General features: G+C 38.4%; 1 long non-coding RNA gene across 1 annotated transcript; it reads right to left on the minus strand.

The window, feature by feature from the left end:
- Positions 1-624: 624 nt before the first annotated feature.
- Positions 625-9,188, minus strand: LOC118500144. The gene is made up of 3 exons (XR_004902683.1): positions 9,063-9,188; positions 6,531-6,539; positions 625-636 (listed from the first exon to the last, which is right to left on the minus strand). It is a non-coding gene; the product is annotated as an uncharacterized LOC118500144 (long non-coding RNA).
- Between the last annotated feature and the right edge of the window lie 8,436 nt (positions 9,189-17,624).

Here is a 17,624-nt window from a genome sequence, read left to right on the forward strand (position 1 = left end):
ATCCCCGCACAGCAACCCACAGCAGTAACCCTGAGGAAAGACCTGATTCCCACACCCAGGGCCCAAAGCTGAGGAGCCAGTGCGAACTCCACGGGCCAAGGAAGAAAAGCCAAACAAATCATCCAAACAAATCAGTCTGCCTCAACCAGCAAGAGCAGAAAAACCGGTCTGGCAACTTTGAAATCAAGAGACTTTTTAATTTGATTCTATTTTTTTAACAATTTTTAATTTTTTAAGTTTTATTGTTTTTATTCTCTTTTGATTTCTTTTTCCTCTCTTACCTGATTTCTTGCTTTATTCCTTCCTCCTTCCTGTCCTCCAATTTTATCTCTTCTTCCTGCCTTCGTCTGCCTTTTCTATTTTTTACTTTCTTAAATTTTTTCCTAAATACCTACAAGTGAGACAAAATCCTGGATCGGTGAAAAGACCAAAGTTGAACCCAAAGAAGGGGCATCACAACAGCTGGGACAGTGAGATAAATGTCACTCTGCTATTACAGAGAGCCTACAAGTTATTGCATATTTGTATTATTATTTTTCCAGTGTTCCTACATCTTTTTTTTAACAATATTTGTATATCCCTCTTATTTTTGTATAGCCAGCTTTGCTAGGCTGGTTTTATTGTATGATCTGACAGCTTTCCCCTGATATCTCTTTCTATACTGTATTACTAATCTACTGTCCATTAACTCACCTGTGGCCCATCAGCACACTACTAGATGTTCTGTACGCCCTATCCTTGTTACCTAGATCTCATAGACTCTGCCATATGAATGTTGCCATAATATTATTGTAAATAACTGCTGTTCCATGCAATTGTAATTACTTCACAACACCCTCCCCCCAGATCTTAGCCCATTTTAAAGTTTCCGGAACGCTATTACTGTAGTGGTTAACTCTATTCTCTCACACACTACACCTATTTACTATCCTTTACTCTCACCTTACCCCAGAATCTGACCGCCCACAACCTCTCTGCTTTATAGATCCAACTCACAATCCTTCCTCCCCCAACAAGAGTCTTATCTTCTTTCCATCCTTTCTAAAAATCAGCTAGCTGGGTGGAAGACCACAGTTAACACTATACATAGTGAAAGGATCTCCTATATCTTCCCTACTTGCTACTACTGTAAATAGCATAGAATTCTCTGTTGCTGTCTTAAACCATTTTGCCTTCCCCCTCCAACTGATGACAAAAAAGATTAGGTGGGGGAGGTGAACACCAGGATACACACTGGAAGAGGAAACCCAACACCAAAGGAACCACTAACAGATAACAGCAGAAGAAGGTGAAGGAGGGAGTAGTAACCACACAAACCTCAATCCAGGACTTATCTGGAGATACAACTAAACAGTAGAGACAGTACCCAATACAAACAACTGAACAAGATTTCTTTAAACCTTGTACACACAGAAGAACCAGCTTCAACACAACCTGCCCTCACCAGCACAGCAAAATACAGAAGGTGGCAGACAGAGTGACCCACATTTAACCAGCTGGTGGGAAGGAACCACCAAAGAAAGACTCAACAACAATCAAAACCCAAAGGCAAACACAAAGCCAACTTAAACAACAGCCCAAGACCAGCGAGCTTGGGGGGTCAAGGAAACAGTACCACTGAAACTCACTGCTACTCTACTAAAGAAGTTCACATCATAAACCCAGGGAGCCAGAACAGATCAATATAAGAAGCTGAGGTGAACAAGAAGAGTCTCACAAACAATGGGAAGACAAAGAAATACTCCCCAAATGAAAGGAAAGGAGGAAGCCTCAAAAAGAATGCTAAATGAAACAGAGGCAATTCAACTATCAGATATTGAATTCAAAGCAGTGATTGTCAGGAAGCTCAATGAGCTCACAATGAGCTATGAGAGTCTACAGGGAAGCTACAATGAACTCAACGAAAACTACATCAGCATAAAAAAGGAAATAGAAACTCTCAACAAGGGCCAAGAGGAAATGAAGAATACAATCTCTGAAATGAAGAACACAGTAGAAGGAATGAAAAGCAGGATAGATGAAGCAGAAGATCGGATCAGCGAGCTAGAGGACAAAATAGAAGAAAACACCCAGAAAGAGCAAGAAAGGGAAAAGAGGCTCAGAAAGAATGAAGAGGGATTAAGAGAAATGCAAGACAATATGAAACGTAATAATATCCGCATAATAGGGATACCAGAAGGAGAAGAAGAAGAACAAGGGATAGAAAACCTAGTTGAACAAGTGATGATGGAAAACTTCCTTAATTTGATGAGACAAAAAGTCACACAAATACAGGAAACACAGAGAGTCCCAATCAAGAGGAACCCAAGGAGGCCCACCTCAAGACACATCATAATTAAAATGGCAAAATTTCAAGACAAAGAGAGAATCTTAAAGGCAGCAAGGGAGAAGAAGGAAGTAACATACAAGGGGGCCCCAATAAGGCTAACAGCTGACTTCTCAATGGAAACACTCCAAGCCAGAAGAGAATGGCAAGAAATAATCCAAGTAATGAGAACCAGAGGCCTGCAACCACGACTACTTTACCCAGCAAGGCTCTCAATTAAGATAGAAGGCCAAATAAGAAGCTTCTCAGACAAAAGAAGTCTAAAAGAATACACCTCCACTAAACCAGCTCTGCAAGAGATGCTGAAGGGACTGCTTTAAGGAAAGAAAGGAAAAGAGAGAGTCAGAGAGGATCACACGTACATAAAAGGCAATGAATAAGTACCTATCAATAATAACCTTAAACGTAAATGGATTAAACGCTCCGATCAAAAGACATAGAATAGCTGATTGGATAAGAAAACATGACCCACACATATGCTGTCTACAAGAGACCCACCTCAGGATAAAAGATCTGCACAGGTTGAAAGTGAAGGGCTGGAAACAAATTTTCCAAGCAAATGGACAGGAGAAAAAAGCCGGGGTAGCAATACTCATATCTGACAAAATAGACTTCCAAAGAAGAACCATAAAGAGAGACCCAGAAGGTCATTTCATAATACTCAAGGGAAGAATTCACCAAGAAGACATAAACATAGTAAATATATATGCACCCAACGTAGGAGCACCTAAATACATAAAGAAAACCTTAGAGGACTTCAAGAAAGATATGGACAGCAACACAATTATTGTGGGGGATTTTAACACCCCTCTATCAAAAATGGACAGATCTTCCAAACAAAACATCAACAAAGATATTGTGGCATTGAAGAATACCCTAGACGAGCTGGGCTTTACCGATATTTACAGAACCCTCCATCCCAAAGAAGCTAAATACACATTTTTTTCAAATGTACATGGAACATTTTCAAAGATTGACCACATGATAGGACACAAAACAAGCCTCAACAATTTCAAAAAAATTGAAATCATACCAAGCAATTTCTCGGATCACAAGGGACTGAAACTAGAAACCAACCCCAAGGAAAAAAACCCAAAACACTCAAATTCATGGAGATTAAACAGCATGCTATTAAACAATGAATGGGTCAAGAATGATATTAGGGAAGAAATCAAACGGTTTTTGGAAACAAATGAAAACGAACTCACAACAACCCAAAACTTATGGGACACAGCCAAGGCAGTCCTGAGAGGGAAGATCATAGCGATACAGGCCCACCTAAAAAAGTTAGAAACATTTCAAACAAACAACCTAACCCTACGTCTACAAGAACTCGAGGAACAACAACAAAGACAGCCCAGAGCAAGCAGAAGGAAGGAAATAACCAAGATCAGAGCAGAATTAAATGACATAGACACTAAAAGCACAATTCTAAAGATCAATGAATCCAAGAGTTGGTTCTTTGAAAAGATAAACAAAATCGACAAGCCTTTAAGCAGACTCATCAAGAAAAAAGAGAAAACCCAAATAAACACAATCAGAAATGAAAGAGGAGAGATTACAACAGATACCACAGAAATACAAAGGATTGTAACAAATTACTACAAAGAGCTGTATGCCAAGAAATTTGAAAACCTAGATGAAATGGACAAATTTCTAGAAAAATATAACCTCCCAAAATTCAACAAAATGGAAGCAGAAAGCCTGAACAAACCACTAGCAGCAAAAGAAATTGAAGCAGTAATCCAAAAACTCCCAACACACAAAAGCCCTGGACCAGATGGTTTCACAGGAGAATTCTACAAAGCATTTAAGGAAGAACTAACACCTATCCTTCACAGACTATTTCAAAAAATCCAAAAAGATGGAAGACTTCCAAACTCTTTTTATGAGGCCAACATCATCTTAATCCCAAAACCAGATAAAGACACAACAAAGAAAGAAAACTACAGGCCAATATCACTGATGAACATTGACGCTAAAATCCTCAACAAGACACTGGCAAACCGCATCCAACAGTACATTGAGAAAATCATACACCATGTCCAAGTGGGATTCATTCCAGGGATGCAAGGATGGTACAATATTCACAAATCAGTAAATGTAATACATCACATAAACAAAAGCAAAGACAAAAACCACATGATCATATTGATAGATGCAGAAAAAGCATTTGATAAGGTACAGCACCCATTCATGATAAAAACACTCAGTAAAGTGGGAATAGAGGGAGCATTCCTCAACATAATAAAGGCCATATATGAGAAACCTACAGCCAACATTATACTCAATGGGCAAAAATTAAAATCTTTTCCACTAAGAACAGGAACAAGACAAGGATGTCCACTTTCATCACTTCTATTCAATATAGTACTGGAAGTTCTAGCCACAGCAATCAGACAAGAAAAAGAAATAAAAGGCATTCAAATCGGAAAGGAGGAAACAAAACTGTCACTGTTTGCAGATGACATGATAGTGTACATAGAAAATCCTATAGACTCCACCAAAAAACTGCTTGACCTAATAAATGAATTTGGTAAAACAGCGGGATACAAAGTCAATATCCAGAAATCAAAGGCATTTCTGTACACCAACAATGAAACAGCAGAAGCAGAAATCAAGAAAAAAATCCCATTTGAAATAGCAAAAAGGAAAATAAAATACCTCGGAATAAACCTAACCAAAGAGGTAAAAGACCTGTATTCAGAAAACTACATAACACTGAGGAGAGAAATCAAGGAAGACACAAACAAATGGAAACATATACCGTGTTCATGGATTGGAAGAATTAATATCATTAAAATGTCCATACTACCAAAAGCAATCTACACATTCAATGCAATACCTATTAAAGTACCAATGGCATATTTCACAGACATAGAACAAACACTTCAACAATTTATATGGAACCATAAACGACCCCGAATAGCTGCTGCAATTTTGAGAAAGAAGAGTAAAGTAGGAGGAATCACAATACCTGACACTAAACTATACTACAAGGCCACTGTAATCAAAACAGCCTGGTACTGGCATAAAAACAGGCACATAGACCAATGGAACAGAACAGAGAGCCCAGAAATAAACCCAAGCCTCTACGGTCAATTAATATTTGACAAAGGAAGCAGCAACATAAAATGGAATAAAAATAGCCTCTTCAACAAATGATGTTGGGAGAACTGGACAGCTATGTGCAAAAAAATGAAACTCGAGCACCAACTTACACCTTACACAAAAATAGATTCAAGGTGGATAAAAGACTTAAATATAAAGCGTGACACCATTAAAGTCCTAGAAGAGAATGTAGGTAGGAAAATCTCAGATATTTTACGCAGAAACTTTTTCACTGACTTGTCTCCTAGAGCAAGGGACATAAAGGAAAGAATAAACAAATGGGACCTCATCAAAATTAAAAGCTTTTGCACAGCTAAGGAAAACAGTATGAAAATAAAAAGAGAACCAACTGTATGGGAAAACATATTTGCTAATGATACCTCAGACAAGGGTTTAATCTCCAAAATATATAAAGAACTTACACGACTCTACTCTAAGAAGACAAGTAACCCAATTAAAAAAATGGGCAAAGGACTTGAACAGACACTTCTCCAAGGAGGACATACAGAAAATCCAAAGACACATGAAGCGATGCTCAATATCGCTAGCCATCAGAGAGATGCAGATTAAAACCACAATGAGATACCACTTCACACCAGTCAGAATGGCCATCATAAACAAAGCAACAAACAACAAGTGTTGGAGAGGATGTGGAGAAAGGGGGTCCCTAGTGCACTGTTGGTGGGACTGTAGACTGGTACAACCACTATGGAAAGCAGTTTGAAACTTCCTCAGAAAACTAAAAATGGATCTGCCTTTTGACCCAGCAATTCCATTGCTGGGACTCTATCCTAAGAACACTAAAACACCAATACAAAAGAACCTTTGCACCCCGATGTTCATAGCAGCACAATTTACAATAGCTAGGTGCTGGAAGCAACCTAGATGCCCATCAGTAAATGAATGGATCAAAAAACTATGGTACATTTACACAATGGGATTCTATGCAGCAGAAAGAAAGAAGGAGCTCATACCCTTTGCAACAGCATGGATGGAGATGGAAAGCATTATGCTAAGTGAAACAAGCCAGGCAGTGAAAGACAAATACCACATGATACCACCTTTAACAGGAATCTAAACAACAAAACAAAACAAAAAAAAACTAGCAAAATATAACCAAAGACACTGAAATAGGGGATAGTCTGACAGTGGCCAGAGGGGAGAGAAGAGGGAATTTCAGGGGGGAATGGGTAGGGATTACAGGAACAAATTTGAAGGACACATGGACAAAAACTAGGGGTGGGAGGTAATGGGGGGAAAGGGGGAGGGTTGGGTGGGTGGGCTGGAATGGGAGTAGGGGGGAGAAAACTGTACTTGAACAATGATTAAAATAAAAAAAATAAAAAAATAAAAAATTAACAGAAAAAAAAGACTGAAAGTTATAGTTCATATAATGGAGTCTAAAATCAAGATTCAAAAAACCTTGATAAAATAGTATTATAAAATATTACATTATGCATTTTGATTCAGAATATAAAGTACAAAGGGCAAAGCTTATCTAGGAAGGGTTCTTATGGAGCAAGCCATAAGCAAACAGAAAAACAGAAAGAGGATAACATTGTACTTACAGAATTATAAATTAAAGGCTAAGTGAGGGAAACTGATATTAACTCAACCTGTATTTTCAGCCAACCACTGCCACAGGACTTTTGTAGATCTTAAGGAATCTAACACAATCCTGGACTATATTAACAAGAGTGAGTGGCTGGAATAAGGGAGGTAACTGTCACATTATGTGCTGAGATACGTAGACAATATGTAGACAATAGAGATGTCTAGTATGGTGACAGGTCACATGAAAGGTCATTGAAAAATGTTAAGTTTGATGAGAAGAAGGGTAGAGAACATGAAAGATGTCATGTGGAAAAAGAGTGAATCATTCTGCCTAGAAACAGAAGTGCAAGATAGTGCGCTCCCTGTTAGTGTAAGTAAGCAGCGGCAAAGTGACCAGCTACTTTAGGTGCACTGGACTAGATGGCCTCTAAGTTTCCTTCCAAGACTCTATGTACCTTTGTAGGCAGAAGTAGAAAACAAAATGGTGGTATTAATGTCAAGGGGTTTAGTGTCACAAAACTGAGCTCAGCTGGTGTTTGGCTTTAATGAGATCCAGACATCAGTGAGAAAGGAAAGAGATATTTTTAGATAAGACATTTTCAGCAATTATTTTAAGAAACAGGAAATTCAGGGTTCTATAGGAGAGATGTATGCAAGCAAGAACTGGATTAAAAATTTCCAGGGGGACTATTATTTAAAGAAAAGAGCACTTGTCATTAATTAGAGTGTTCAAAGCAATGAGATGCAGGTAATATAAATGAGAGGCATCTGTTTGTGTCCTTTAAAAAATGACTTCCTATATCCTATAGGGAGATATCTCTCCAAATGAAATCATAATGAGAGGAAAGAGTCTCTCTCTCTCTCTCTCTCTCTCTCAGTCTCTCACTCTCTCTCTCTCCCCCATCTGTATCTCTCAAGTGCTGTACTTAATTTCAGTGCTTTAAAAAAAGTGAGCAAGGTTGCCATCTAGTGACTTTTCTGGTTTTTAACTTCAGAGGCTCTTGCATATGGGTCCCCAGGGCAGGGACTCTCAAACATGGCTGTGCATTTGTATCACCTGGAAAGTTTCTTAAACTATGGATTCCTGAGACCCACACGAGGCTGGAATCAGAATTTTTGGAGATGGGGCTCCAAAGGTTTTGCTTTATTTAAAAAATTTTCAGATAACTCTACCTAACCTAGTCTCCAGTGTTTGAAATTAACTTCCCTGGGGCAAATTTATGTAAAAGGTAGCATTTACCTATTTACTTAAGAACCTGCTTTCAAGCATATACAGGTTGGTGTTGCATCTTTGTGTGTCTGATGCCTAAAACAGGGTTGGCACTGCTAAATGTACCCAAAGACACACAGCCAAAATTGTTCATTGTAACACGGTTTTAATAACATGTACTAAAAATTACTTAAATATTCATCAATAGGGTATGGCCAAGAACCATGGTAAATCCAAGCAGTGAAATTCTGTGCAAGTATTTGAAAAGAATGAATAGTTCTATAGATGCTGATACCCCAGATGGATTATGGGAAGAAAGCAAGCCGTATTTTTAGCAAAGAAGTGAGTCTAATGCAGGTGGTTTGGAGTTGATCTCAGAAATACTGTATCATTGAGTAGATAAAGTAATATTTATGATATAAGGCCATAAAGAGGGCAAAGGGATCTTAATTTTAATAGGCTCCTCAAGTGATTTTAATAAAACCCAAGTTTAAAATCATTAGCACGGGCATCCTTCTAGTGACCCTCAAGTCAACCTCCTAGGCGTCTTCTAGGTCAGCAATTTTCAACCTTTTTCATCCCATGGCACATATAAACTAACCACTAAAATTCTGTAGCACACCAAAAAATGTATTATTTCTTTATTTAGAGAGATGGGAAGGGACGGTGAAAGGGAGGGAGAGAAACATCAATATGTGGTTGCCTCTCATGTGCCCCCTACTAGGGACCTGACCCACAACCCAGGCATGTGCCCTGACTGGGAATTGAACCAGGGAATCTTTGATTAGCAGCCTAGCACTCAAACCACTGAGTCATACCAGTCAGGGCCAAAAATTGTATTTTTGCTGATCTGATTAAAACATTGATATAACTTTGATTCAGTCACACTGAACAGCTATTGTTTTGTTGGCTGCTGTCATTTTTTATTTGACAATCTAAGGGAAAAGAGGTTAGTGCCCCTGACTAAATAGTCAGGTATTGCATGTTTTAAAGCAGGGGTGTCCCAGCCAGGATGTAGCCCAGGATGGCTATGAATATGGCCCAACACAAAATTGTAAATTTACTTAAAACATTATGAGATTTTTTGTGATTACATGTTGCAGTGTCACATAAATTAAACATATGTACACTCTCACTATTTGCATGCATGGCTACAGTTTTACAGTGATTTGTGGCTTCCAGTGTGTTATCTTCTAAGAACAGACAGTAGAACTGACACCATCAGATGTCACATGTGCTCGTGGTGACTTAGGGAGGCCCGGACTAGCAATAATACTTCAACTTACCATTGCAACATTAGGGGCTTACTATTTGGAAGTCAGGTGAGCATTCTTATTCCATTATTAAAGGTATTTCCACCCCTTGGAGGTACCTGACACATCACCCACCACACTTTACAATCGGCCCTCCACGTCACCCTGCATTAGCAGCCCAGAGGGCTGTGGTAGGGCCCAAACCTTGCTTTCTATTTTTCTGTCAATTAATTTTCATAATAAAAGTAAATAAAGTTTCATCTATTTTTTTAAAATCATAGCATGACTTCTACAACATCTCAAAAGAAAAAAACTCAAAAAAAGAAAAAATATGTATGAAGGAAGATTGTTCAGCGAAAATTGGGCAGATGACTACTTTTTTGTCGAGGCAGATAGTAAGGCACTCTACTTAATTTTTAGGGAATTTGTGCATGTTTTCAAAGACTATACTTTGAAAAGGCATTATATGCAAAAACGTGCTGCCAGATTCAATGCATATGAAGGACTGTGTTGTAAAGACAAAACAGTGGAACTGAAAAAAAAGTCTGTCTTCTCAAAAAAATAATTTCAAAAAGTTACAAATTGAAGAAACTGGAAAAATCTATCAAAAGAAGTTTGGATAGCAAATCTGCTAATTTTAAGTTTTATGCTTTGGCAATGCTACAAATATGGCTTAACTTGCCATTTTTATTAGAGGTATTGATGACAAATATAATGTCACTGAAGAAATGACTTCATTAGTGCCATTAAAAGACACAACTAGCCCTGGCTGGTGTGGCTCAGTGGATTGGGTGCTGACCTGTAAGAGACCATTCTGTGTGGCGTGGGTGCAGCTCCCACTAGGAGAACAGAGGACCCATGCCCACAGATAGGTTCTTCTGTGGGGAATCAGGCCTGCAATGTGCCTAGGCAGCTTTGAGTCTTGCTCTTGCTAAAAAACTCCCTCACCCTGAATTGAGGACATTTACTACAAAGTAACTTCCTAAAATCCTTGCTAAACCTTCCAAGGATGAGTATAACCAGTTCAACCACTTTTGCCTTTTCATTTGCAAATATCCCTCTTTTGTGATGTGGTTAGTGGCATTGGCTCCTTTGTTTTCTGTAAAAGGTAATCACCTAAAGCAAACCTGTGCATAGTAAATGAGGACCATCATGTAATGTGCCAAGAAACCCAATAAAGACAGGTCACAGCAAGGGCCGTGGCTTTTGCTCCCCTTGAGAGAAAAAGCCATGCTGTCCCTTTTCCTCCATGGACTCAGTAGTCCATGTGAATGTCTCATTCCATCCATAATGACACAGACACTGTAGGTCACTGTCTGCATTGCTGACCTACAAACCAAAGGATCACTGGTTCAATTCCCAGTCAGGGCACATGCCTGGGTTGCAGGCCTGTGGAGAGGCAACCACACATTGATGTTTCTCTCCCTCTCTTCCTCCCTCTCTTCCCCTGTCTAAAAATAAATAAAATCTTATTTTTTAAAAAAGACACAACTAAATCAAGAAGTTTATATGAAGCAGTAAAAAATATGTTAAAGCTATTTCCTTTGTACATAGTCAACATACCTGGTATAGTGACTGATGGTGTCCCAGCAATGGTAGGTAAAAGAAAGGGGCTTGTAAAATTAATAGACAACAATGCAATTGCCACCCAAAACTCATGTTTGATGAAGTATTACATAGTACACCAAGAAAATTTATCACAAAAGCTTTAAAAATGATAATGCCATGCAAATCATCATCAAGACTGAATTTCATAAGAGCCAAGGGATTGAATCATTGCTTATTCCAGGAATTCCCTAAAAGTATTGATGCCGACTATGGCAATACCATTTACTTTTTGGGATTAAGATGGCTGAGTCGAGGCCAAATGTTGAAAAGAGTTTGTGATTTGGAACATGTTATCAAGTCATTTATGGTATCAAAAAACAAATTTGTGCTGGGACTTGATGATGAAATATGGCTTACAGATTTGGCATTTTTAGTGATTTAACTGCTCATTTATATGAGGTAAACATACATCTTCAAGGTGAAAACCAACTTATCAATGCCATGTTTCAAACCATAACAGTGTTCCAAATGAAACTAAAATTATGGCAAGCTCAAATTAAGGCAAACAATTTTGTGCATTTTAACATGCTGGCTAAACACAGTCCAGTGCAGAGCAAAAAATATGCAGCCTTGCTTTTCGATTTGATACAAGAAATTTGAAACAGATTTCAAGATTTCTAGGAAAATAATCAATATTTTGCTATATTTGCAACTCCATTTTCAGTTGCCATAAATACAATACCTGCCAATTTTCAAATGGAGTGCATACAGCTGCATCTGACATTCAACTTAAAGAAAACTTTGATCATGTCTCTTAACTGGACTTTTATAGGTCCCATCCCATCTCCCAGAGACACATATATCTTGCTTCATAGTCATGCCTTATTCATGTCATCATTATTTGGTAGCACCTACATTTGTGAGCAACTATTTTCAAGAATGAAACACATTAAGAGAAAATTAGAACCAAAATATCTGATGACACCTTGAGAACTTGCTGAGAATGACAACTACTTCTATCAAACCAGATACTGATATACTAGTTTCTCAAATACAATATCAAACACCTCACTATTTTTATGTTGCCCTCTTTTTAAAAATATATTTTACTGATTATGCTATTACAGTTGTCCCATTCCCCCCTTCACCCTCCTCCACCTTGCACAACCCCTCCCACCCACATTCCCCCCCTTTAGTTCATGTCCATGTGTCATAGTTATAAGTTCTTTAGCTTCTACATTTCCCATACTATTCTTACCCTCCCCCTATTTTCTACCTACCATCTATGCTACTTATTCTCTGTACCTTATCCCTCTGTCTCCTCCTCCTACTCCCCTGTAGCTAACCCTCCATGTGGTCTCCATTTCTATGGTTCTGTTCCTATTGTAGTTGTTTGCTTAGCTTGCTTTTGTTTTTGTTTTAGGTGTGGTTGTTAATAATTGTGAGTTTGCTGTCATTTTACTATACATGTTTTTTATCTTCTTTTTCTTAGATAAATCCCTTTAACATTTCATATAATAAGGGCTTGGTGATGATGAACTCCTTTAACTTGACCTTATCTGAGAAGTACTTTATCTGCCCTTCCATTCTAAATGAAAGCTTTGCTGGATAGAGCAATCTTGGATGTAGGTCCTTGTCTTTCATGACTTGGAATACTTCTTTCTAGTTCCTTCTTGCCTGCAAGGTCTCTTTTGAGAAATCAGCTGACAGTCTGATGGGAACTCCTTTGTAGGTAACTGTCTATATCTCTTGCTGCTTCTAGGATTCTCTCTTTCATTTTTACCTTGGCTAATGTAATTATGATGTGCCTTGGTGTGTTCCTCCTTGGGTCCAACTTCTTTGGGACTCTTTGAGCTTCCTGGACTTTCTGGAAGTCTATTCTCTTTGCCACATTGGGGAAGTTTTCCTTTATTATTTGTTCAAATAACTTTTCCACTTCTTGCTCTTCCTCTTCTCCTTTTGGTACCCCTATAATTCAGATGTTGGAACATTAAAGATGTCCTGGAGGTTTCTAAGCCTCTCCTCATTTAAAAAAATTCTTGTTTCTTCATTCTTTTCTGATTGGATGTTCTTTTCCTTCTTCTGGTCCACTCCATTGATTTGAGTCCCAGTTTCCTTCCCATCACCATTGATTTTCTGTATATTTTCCTTTATTTCACTTAGCGTAGCCTTCATTTTTTCATCTGATTTGTGACCAAATTCAACCAACTCTGTGAGCATCCTGATTACCAGTGTTTTGAACTGTACATCAGATAGGTTGTCTACCTCTTCGTTGCTTAGTTGTATTTTTTCTGGAGCTTTGATATGATCTTTCATTTGAGCCATTTTTTTTTTGTCTTGATGAGCCTGTTATGTAGTGCGAGGCAGAGCCTTAGATGTTCAACAGGGTGGGTTAGCCCATGTCACTGGGTTGTGATCTGTATGTGGGAAAGGGGTCTGAGAGGGAACAATGGCACTTGCTCAGCTCTCGGCCAGATCAGTTACTTCTCCCGCTTCTCACAAGCAATTTGGGCCCTTCTGGTGCTGATTCCCATGTGGGTGGGATTGTGTACATTCTAGGACCCTGTGGGTCTCCCCACAGGTGTTTTCAATGAGTGGTTTGGGGGCTTTATTTCCCCGAGCTCCATCCCACTCCCCCTTTGTTTCGAATGGTTTATTTGCACATGAATGTGGGACAGCCCAGTCCACCAGCTGCTGCCTTGCGTGCCACTCCCTGTTCCATAGTCCAACACCTGGCTGGGACCACCAGCCCCTGCCTTGCCATGAGTCCTCTCGCCCCTCCTACTGGTCTGGATGAATATGTCTTTTTTAATTTCTTGGTTGTCGGACTTCCATAGAGTTTGATTTTCTGTCAGTTCTGGTTGTTTTTTATTTTTAAATTTGTTGTCCTTTTTCGGTTGTACGTGGAGGCACAGTGTGTCTACCTACACCTCCATTTTGGCCTGAAGTTCTTATGTTGCCCTCTTTTCTTTTACTTTATAATAATTTTCAAAAATCAATGACATTTTATTACTTATTTTGTATATTTTCTATATTAATGATCACAAACGTAGGACCTGCTTGACAATTTTAAAAGATTATTGAGAGGGTTGCTGCATAATTAGGGTTATTTTGTGAGGACTTCTCCGCTTATTTGTGGTGGCGGATGTCATGAAAATTATGCAAAGACCTTTTTTTTGCTCATCAGTTTTCACTAGTGTTTGTGTATTTAATGTGTGGTCCAAGACAACTCTTCTTCTTCCAGTGTGGCCCAGAGATGCCAAAAGGTTGGACACCCCTGTCTTAAGATTCTTGCAGCACACCAGCTGAGAGTTGCTGCTCTAAATTTATGGCCAGATCATTTGCTGTGTTAACCTGGCATGTGGGGATGCTTGCAGTCTATGATAAAGAGAGAGTGTGATCTTGTGGATTATTTCCACCAACAAATAATGAAAATAATGATTTAAAGTGAACTACAAGACACCCTTCCAACATGAACTTTTAGACAGGCTCTTTCAAAACAGAACTTGTTCCCAGCATGTAGGTGTGGCTTCCTCAGCTCACCACCATGTGGGAAATGATGTGAGGGCTGTGGAGCTGTGGTGAGCCATCAGGTCACATACAAATCAGTCATTTTAACAGGATATGACTGCAACATATGTCTCTGTGAAAGAATAGAAAGTGTGACAAGGAAACAAAGAAGGAACCAAAGAAGCAGTAGTTGAAAGTGCAAAAGGAGCATAGGTCACAATGGGCTGACTTGAAATGTGTTCACTGCCTTATGTGTTCCCCAAAAGTTTGGGTCCTGGAAAACTATCTCCTATTAACACATCTGCAGTTAATAGAATTTGTGAGTTAGTAATCCATGAGTCTGTGGTGTTTTACAAAGTCAACTTTGGTGGACTGCTCTATGTTGGCGTTCAGTCTTCATAGAGACCTGGATTATTGAAAGAAAGGAACTCTTTCCAGGAAGGGCCCCTCAGGGGGCCCAACATGTTTTATAACAAAGGGAGGGACAGTGGGTAGTTATCAATAAAAGAGTGGGTGTGGACGCTTCCCCCAGACCTCCCCAAGCCTCAGGGAAGCCACCCTGGCTCTCCAACACACGGTTTTACAGGGATAGTGCAGTTTTGAGTAAGTGAGGAGGCACCATTATTTTAGTTGACTCTTGTCTGTTCATCTATTACCTACTAAACACATGTGAACGTAAGTCTTGGATTAGTCTGCATGCATTTCTTTTCCAAAATAATGTTTATAGTCCTTCTGATCGTAAAAGAAAAGAAAAATTCAGTATATACATTTACAAAGAATATAGAAAAATGTAAGGGAAAAATCACATAAGTATCACATTTTCCCTTCCAATCCTTTTCCTAAATATATATTTATACATACATTAAGAAAATTTATATCATACTTTATATTCTGTCTGGTATCCTGTTCCATTTATGTATCATCTCATCACATTTACTAAATATTTTTAAATTTAAAAAATTTATTATATAAATCTACCACAATTTGTTCAACCTAATATTAAAGGATATTTAGTATTTTCCAAATTTTTCTGTATTATAAAATCTTGTTTGTTTTTAAAAAATTAAATCTAAATGCCACTGGTATTTCACCATCATTCATAATATTAGCTGTTTTTAAGAAGCACATTCTTTATCCTATTTAGAGCATACCATGTCTTGGTATTCCTTGTTTACTAATAACTTGAATATCAGAAATGGGTCTTGAGTACTTCAGAATAACAGTTTGCATCCTTCCAGTTTCTCGGTCCAAAAGCGTAAAGTTGTTTGTACCCCTTTCCTTTCTCTTGAACCCTCACACCAGTCACCAGGAAACCTTGTCAGCACCTGCTTCCTCAGCGCGTGCTTCCTCACACACACAGAATCTGACCGCTGCTCCCCTGCCCCCTCATCTAGGTTATGGCAGCAGCTTCTTGACCTCACTGTTTTCACCTTTGCCAGACTACATTCTGTTCTCCATCATGGTAGCCAGACTTACCCTTTCAAGACAATTCAGACCATCCATATTTTTTGCTCACAATCTTCTTTTGGATTTCCATTTCATTCCTTAGCTTACAAAGCTCTGCCTTCTTTGCTTCTGTTACTTGGATTTGAGCAGATCTATCACTCTCCCCTTGCACATCCACTCAAACCATCTTGGTTTCCCTGCTGTTCTCAGTTCACCAGGGTGAGTGCTGCCTCAGAGCCTTTGCCCTTGCTGTTTATTCTGCCTGGAATGCTTTCCCCTTCATATTCACATAGCTAGCTTTCTCACCTTCCTCAGGTTTCTGCTCATATGTCACCTCAGTGCAGCCTTCTCTGATCATTCTATTTAAAATGGCAGTTCCTATCACCCTTCCTGCTTGATTTTTCCCCACAGCTTTTATCACCACCTAACATGTGTTTTTTCTTTATGTCTGTATCCTGCCTGTCTTTCTCCCATTAGCATGGAAGTTCCACAAGGGCACCCACTGTACCTGTGACAGTACCTGGCACAAAGACATTCAACTGATTTCAACTGAACTCATGTTTGGTGAATGAATGACTTTTTTTTAATGGGAGTGGAGTTACTGATGTGATAAATTATAGGACTATAGCTCATAATATTAAACTACTTTTGTACTTCTAGGATAAACTCTCTTTTGTCATGCTGAATGACTCTTTGAAAGTATTTTTGCAATTACATTTGCTTGGATTTTTCTAATCTATGTGCATAAATGACATCTGTAATATGATTTTCATGGGGTGTTTTTTTTGACAGTTTGATATCAAAGTCATCTTAGCTTCATCAAATGAAGCAGGCAGCTTTCCATCTTTCCCACTGTTTCTAAAACGGTACACAGAGTGTGTATCATGCCAGTTATCTATTTGTTGAAAGTATGAAAACATACACTGTTGGGCCCTGACAATTTTTATGGGTAATTTTTTTACATTTTTTACATTTTCCAGTTTCTTTATGGTTAATGATATATTTAGGTTTTAAGGTTTTTCCAGGATTTGCATGTTTCCAGAAAAGACTACTTCATAGGAAAGTTTTAATTTATAATAATAAAATTGTTTTTGTTATTATCTTATATTTTAAATGTCTCTCTATCTGGTGTTATATTCTTATATCATTAGCAGTTTTCTTTAAATATTTTTATTCCTCCTTTGTCCCTGTGAGATCTTTCAGAGGTGTCTCTATCTTATTTTTTTAATTGTTAAATTAAAATTCTTCAAATTCTATGACCATTAACCTAACAAATAGTAACAATCTACTTAAAATTCAAACGTAGCAATAACCATTTTTCTAAATAGGGAGCATATATGTTATTCTACACAATCCCCATGAATGTATACAGTGTTGATCATTTAATAAAACAAGACCAATTCTGCTCTTCTTCTCCTTGTTCCCTATAGTCTAAAGTGTATATGTTCATGTGGGTCTCCTTGCAGATCTATGAAGCCACTTGTCACTTTTGCTTTTTTTCTCATCTCAGTTTCTGGTCTTGAGATCTGGTATTGAAGGTTTTTCTCCTTTTTTCTAGATTTCCTCCTAAGTCTTTTCTAATCCTCTATTTCCCACTCTTCCCCTTCTGCTCCCCATCTCCCTTTTCACAACTTTCATCTAGACCCATCTATTTCTCCTCTTTTTC

The sequence above is a fragment of the Phyllostomus discolor genome, chromosome 1 (assembly GCF_004126475.2).
Source record: "Phyllostomus discolor isolate MPI-MPIP mPhyDis1 chromosome 1, mPhyDis1.pri.v3, whole genome shotgun sequence".
Classification (NCBI taxonomy): domain Eukaryota; kingdom Metazoa; phylum Chordata; class Mammalia; order Chiroptera; family Phyllostomidae; genus Phyllostomus; species Phyllostomus discolor.